The sequence below is a fragment of the Ipomoea triloba genome, chromosome 9 (genome assembly GCF_003576645.1).
Source record: "Ipomoea triloba cultivar NCNSP0323 chromosome 9, ASM357664v1".
Classification (NCBI taxonomy): domain Eukaryota; kingdom Viridiplantae; phylum Streptophyta; class Magnoliopsida; order Solanales; family Convolvulaceae; genus Ipomoea; species Ipomoea triloba.
In genome coordinates this window covers 13866767-13873531 of record NC_044924.1, presented here as the reverse complement: position 1 = coordinate 13873531, position 6765 = coordinate 13866767, and positions in this window count along the sequence as shown.

Sequence of the window (6765 nt, the reverse complement as noted above, 5' to 3'; positions counted from 1 at the left end):
GTCCGTCAGAATCTATTGCCGGAACTTAAATGACATGTTATGACCTATTACAGGTCATTTACCTGTTATTGGGCTTCCTTGCACTAATTTAACATGTTAAAGGGTTTAATTGACCCTTTTAAAAGTTTAGGTGTCTAATTGACTTTTGATGTAAAGTTTAGGGGCCTATTTGACCCTTTTTTTTTTTTTTGTTAATTAGTTGAATTGTCCGATCCTTATGATTACACCTTCATCACTACATTACAAATGATGAATAGTGTAATTAATCATGGGTTTTGACTAACCTCTCATCATCATTGCGGATTAATCTAAACAAAGTGTGGACTGGGTTTTCCTCCACTCGGAGAAGACAATGAAAGAGACAGATTTCTCCACGCGGAAAGTTAGTAGGAGAGTTTTGCGTTTTCCGCACGCTTTTCCCCGCGTCTGCTGCAAGATTTTCCGTTCCATTCTCATTATTCTAACCATATACCATCTCAATTTAATTGTTCGGAGTTACATTTTAGAAGAATAATATTTTTTCCCTATTAAAAATATTATCTAATATATTTTATGCAACATTTGCCTACTCATAAATAAAGTAAATGTTGGAAAGTATTAGCAAAATTTGCATTTGGTGTGGTGATTTTGCGGTAAAAATATTTGTAAGATTCATTTTTGATTTGGATTAATCCAAAGTGGATTTCAATTCTTCTAAGTGAAACGAATAAATTGATATATTATATGCTCAAAATAAGTAATGTGTGAATAATAAATTGATTAAAGTGTACCCATGAAATTGGAAGAATAGCGTTGGAAAGACTTATGAGAAACCTTTATCCGACATTGAAAAAAGAATGTGAGTTTGTACTAGTATATATACACTTTTTTTTTAGAAGTTTGGAATTTTTAGCATGTGTCACTTTGCGGTTGCAAATTTTCAGAATTAATAGTCAACTATGGGGGTTACAATATGATTTTAAATCATATTATTTTTATGATATCCTATAAATAGCATGGTGTTGGACAAATTAACAATGCTGAAAAATTAGTTTTCCTACCCTGAAAATTTGTCATAAACAATTCTAGTGTTCAACCCGATGTTCTAATTCATCGTAACAATATAGCTTTAGTGCTAGCTATATTCTTATAAATCTATTTTATCTTGTGAAACTGGAGATACAACGCTCCTAGCATTCTCAAGAGGTAGCGAATCGATTTTAAGGAAAGTATGTGTTATGCATGACTTTTGTTATAATAATATTATTATTATAATATTTAAACCAAGCTAACTAAAATAATTAAATCATGTAACCGAATGTGAGGTGTGTGGTTCGTGCATGCAGAGGCTATATCTTACATGGAGCATTACGTGGGTGTGTCTTGTGTGATTAGTGGAGTGGCCTTAATTATAGCACTTCATGGAATACTACATGAGCATAGCTTTAGGATTATTTGTTATTCTTCTTTACTATAAATAGTATGTAATGCATTTCATTTATTCATCAATTAAAAAAGGCATTCTTCCTTAATACCTCTTTCTCTCTCAATTCTATATATACGTATAGATATATATATATATTTATATATATTTATATATTATAGATATATTATATTTAATATATCTAACATTTGGTATCAGAGCCAGTCAACCTTCCAATCCCGTGATATTGTCCGTAGTGAAATATGGCCACAAATTTCAATATTGTATGGTCGGGTCCCAAATTAGACAGGAAACTCGATTACAATTATTGGCAAATTATGATGACCACTCATTTGAAAGCCCAAAATCTTTGGAGCTTTATTGATCCCGGTCTACAAGAAGGAGCTGATGCAGCCGCTATACGGCGCGATCAATTGGCCTTGGGGCAGATTCACCAAGGTGTTGATTACTCAATTTTTGGGCAATTAGCTGGGGCTCAAACAGCAAAGCAAGCTTGGGACATCCTAATGGTGTCAAACAAAGGAGTTGATCGGGCACAAAAGTCGAAGTTGCAGTCGTTGAGAAGGTTGTACGATCGATGTTAGATGACCTCTACAGAAACAGTAGATGCATATTTCACTCGTCTTATTGATCAGGTGAATAATATGAGGTTATATGGAGATAAGATTAAAGATGGTGCAGTGGTTGAAAAAGTTCTTCGAACTATGCCGATGAAGTATGACCATGTGGTGGCTTCAATTACAGAGTCACACAAAACCGAGCTCTTATCAGTTGCAGAGCTGAAAGGTATGATAGAAAGTCATATTGACAGGATTGAGTCAAAATCGGAACCACTTGCAGAAGAAGCTTTGAAGAGCCAAGTCACTTTGAATATGTCTGGCCCTAATCAAAGAGGTGGAGGATCTGGTAGAGGTCGTGGAAGAGGAAGAGGAGGATCTAGAGGAAGAGGACGTGGTAACTCCAACACAGGAGGAGGACGAGGTAACTCCAACCAAGGAAGAGGTGGAGGTAATGCCAAACAAGGCAAATTTCCATTTCATTACTATAATTGTGGCAAGTATGGGCACAAGATTGCAGATTGCTGGTACAATGAGGACAATCGTGGAAATCAAGCAAATATTGCTGAAAAGTCCGGTGAGAGTTCTGAAACCTTACTTTTGGCCAGTAATAGTTTTTCTGCAGACGTAAACATATGGTTCTTGGATACTGGGTGTAGTAACCATATGTGTGGGAAGAAAGAATTGTTTTCCGAATTAGATGAATCAGTCTGGTCTGAAGTGACATTTGGCAACAAGTCAAAAGTGCCAATTTTGGGAAAAGGTAAAATCTCTATTCAGTTGAAAGATGGTACTCATAATTTTATATCCGATGTTTTCTATGTTCCTGAACTGCACCAAAATTTGTTGAGTATGGGGCAGTTGTCAGAAAAAGTATATAAGATAAATATTACTCAGGGGTGTTGTACCATTGTAGATGCTAAGGGAGTTTTGATTGCAAAGGTAAATATGTCCCAAAATCGACTATTTCCTTTGAAAATCAATCATGCACTTCTTGCTTGCTTCAATTCTGAAATATGTGATGATAATTGGTTATGACATATGCGATTTGGACATTTCCATTTCTCTGGATTAAATTATCTAGCGAAAAAGGAGCTTGTTTCTGATTTACCTGTTGTAAATGTCCCTGATCGTATTTGTGAGATTTGTTTGATTGGGAAGAAGCATAGAGATCCCTTCCCCGTGGGCAAGTCAAGGAGAGCCACAAAACAGTTGGAGATTATCCACTCAGACCTGTGTTCGTTGGAGGTTCCCTCACATGGAGGTTGTAAGTACTTTGTTACTTTCATTGATGATTTTAGTAGGAAAACATGGGTTTACTTTCTGAAGCAAAAGTCTGATGCATGTGATGTTTTCAAACAATTTAAGACTTTTGTTGAAAAGCAAAGTGGTTATGATATCAAAATCTTGAGAACTGATAGAGGTACAGAATATATTGCTTGTGATGATTTTTGAAGGAGAAAGGTATTCAGCACCAGATGACAGCTAGATACACTCCACAACAAAATGGAGTGGCTGAGAGGAAGAATAGATCAATCATGGATATGGTGAGGTGCATGCTGAAATCTAAAAATCTGCCTAAGCCTTTTTGGGTAGAGGCTGTTGCTTGTGCTGTCTATATATTGAACAGGTGTCCAACTAAAAGTGTTCGTGATAAGACACCTGAAGAAGCTTGGAGTGGAAGAAAACCCTCTATCAGAAATCTCAAGGTTTTTGGATGTTTGGCATATGCACATGTGCCAGATCAATTGAGAAAGAAGTTGGATGATAAAGGAGAGAAGTGTATATTCATTGGTTATAGTGATGGTTCAAAGGCTTATAAACTATACAACCCTGAAACTAAAAAGGTTGTTATAAGTCGTGATGTCACTTTTGATGAATGTAGTGCTTGGGATTGGTTAGCTAAAGATGAAAGGTCAGCTGTTGTTCCTGTTGTTGACAATGTTGTTGATGAGCAACCGATTCCAGATAATGTCCAGTCTCCTTCGCAACCAGAGTCGTCTGTTCGACGATCTCAACGCGAGCGCCAATTACCAGCTCGCTTGCAGGATTATGTTGTGGGTCATGATAATGACCTGTCTGATGAAGAGATTGTTCAATTTGCTCTTTTTGCAGATTGTGACCCTCTATCCTTTGAGGAGGCTGCTACAGAAACTCATTGGCTTAAGGCGATGGATGAGGAGATACGTGCCATTGAAAAGAATGGTACCTGGGAGTTAACAGATTTACCTCCGGGAAAGAAGCCAATTGGAGTAAAGTGGGTCTACAGAACCAAATACAAGTCAAATGGAGAAATTGACCGTTTTAAAGCACGGTTGGTAGCAAAGGGCTACAAGCAGAAACCAGGTATTGATTATTTTGAGGTTTTTGCTCCAGTAAGTAGACTTGATACAGTTCGAATGGTTATTTCTCTTGCTGCTCAAAATGATTGGAAATTGCATCAAATGGATGTCAAGTCTGCTTTTTTGAATGGTTTTCTGGAAGAAGAGATATATGTTGAGCGACCCGCAGGATTTGTGAAGAAAGGGGATGAATCTAAAGTTTACAGGTTGAGAAAAGCTTTATATGGCTTAAAGCAGGCGCCTAGGGCGTGGTATGGTTGCATTGACTCTTATTTTGTTGAAAGTGGTTTTATGAGATGTCCTCATGAACACACTTTGTATGTCAAATGCACTGATTCTGGTGATGTTGTTATAATCTGTCTGTATGTTGATGATTTGGTTTTTACTGGAACTAACTTGAAGCTAATCTCAGAATTCAGGGGGGCACTCATTAAGAGATTTGAAATGACTGATATGGGCCTTATGTGTTACTTTCTTGGCCTTGAGGTTGTTCAGATGGATGGTGGAATCTTTATTTCACAAAAGAAATATGCTGCTGATATTTTGAAAAAGTTCAAAATGGAAAACTCCAAACCAGTTTCAACTCCAGTAGCTGAAAAGTTAAAGGTGTCCAAAGATGAGTCTGGTAAGAATGTGAATGTTACAGCTTATAAAAGCTTGATTGGGAGTTTGAGGTATCTGGTGGCTATAAGGCAGGATATTTCTTTTGGAGTTGGAATACTTAGCAAATTCATGGAGGAACCAAAAGAATCACATTGGGCTGCAGCGAAGCGAATTCTGAGATATGTCAAAGGTACGAGCAATGATGGAATTTTTTACTCTACTAATGAAGTTGTGGAGCTTGTTGGATACACAGACAGTGATTGGGCTGGAGATGTTGAGACCAGAAAAAGCACATCAGGATATGCCTTCTATCTTGGTTCAGCTATATTTTCTTGGTCTTCAAAGAAGCAGCAGATTGTAGCACTTTCAACCGCAGAAGCAGAATATATTGCAGCAGCAAATTGTGCTACTCAGGCAATTTGGCTAAGAAGAATTTTGGAATTTTTACAACACAGACAGGAAGCACCTACAACTATTTTCTGTGACAACAAATCTGGAATTTCGTTGTCCAAGAATCCTGTCTTTCATGGTCGCACCAACATATTGATATCAAGTATCACAAAATCAGAGAGTTAGTTGCTGAAAAACAAATCAACATTGAGTATTGTTCAAGTGAAAGTCAAGTTGCAGATATCTTTACGAAGCCGTTGAAGACAGAAACATTTCTCAGATTAAAGAAGGATATTGGAATGACCAATATATCCAACTTGGTTTAAAGGAGGCAATGTTATAATAATATTATTATTATAATATTTAAACCAAGCTAACTAAAATAATTAAATCATGTAACCGAATGTGAGGTGTGTGGTTCGTGCATGCAGAGGCTATATCTTACATGGAGCATTACGTGGGTGTGTCTTGTGTGATTAGTGAAGTGGCCTTAATTATAGCACTTCATGGAATACTACATGAGCATAGCTTTAGGATTATTTGTTATTCTTCTTTACTATAAATAGTATGTAATGCATTTCATTTATTCATCAATTAAAAAAGGCATTCTTCCTTAATACCTCTTTCTCTCTCAATTCTATATATACGTATAGATATATATATTTATATATATTATAGATATATTATATTTAATATATCTAACAACTTTGATTTTCTTTGCTTGCGTACTATTCTTGCTAAAGAGATTATTTCTTAAAATTCAAATCCCCATTTTATATTTTATTATTTTCAAACTTATTCACGAACAGTAAAAATAAATGTTCATCCCATTCGGAGTAACCCCAATCAAGATGATAAGAGAACACTTATAACCACAAGGTCACAAGTTTGAATCCTTGTCCCCTTTGTTTGAGCCGGTCAACTATGAGTAATCTAGAGTACTGATTTACTTCCTTGTGCTCCTTTGTCCACTATGGTTCTAAGGTGAAGTTTATTCACACTCAAAAAAGTTGTGGAGTTTCCCTCTTCATCCAAAAAAATGTCCAGGAGGAGGTTATGACTTCCAAGAATACCAGGGTGGTAGAGTGGGCCATCTTTTGCAAGAACCCTAGGAGATAAACGAAGCTTGTGATGAATGATGATTGGAGTAGGGATAATGTTTAATGTGAGTTGCACGAGTAAAGTCGTCGTGCATTTGTAGGATGTTGATGTCTGTCGCCTTGTTTGGCAATCAGGGGTTAAGATTAGCAGTTAACAGTTAGTGAATAGTGGATTGTGTTAATGAGATTAACTAGCAGATTGTATAATGATTTGTAAAAAAAATGTTTGATAAAATTAGTTATTAGCACCTAACATGTAAAATAACTTATAAGAGCATCCATATATTTTATATAATAATAATAATAATAAGCAAATTAGAAAAAAAAAAAAAAGGGGGGGGGGGGGGGGG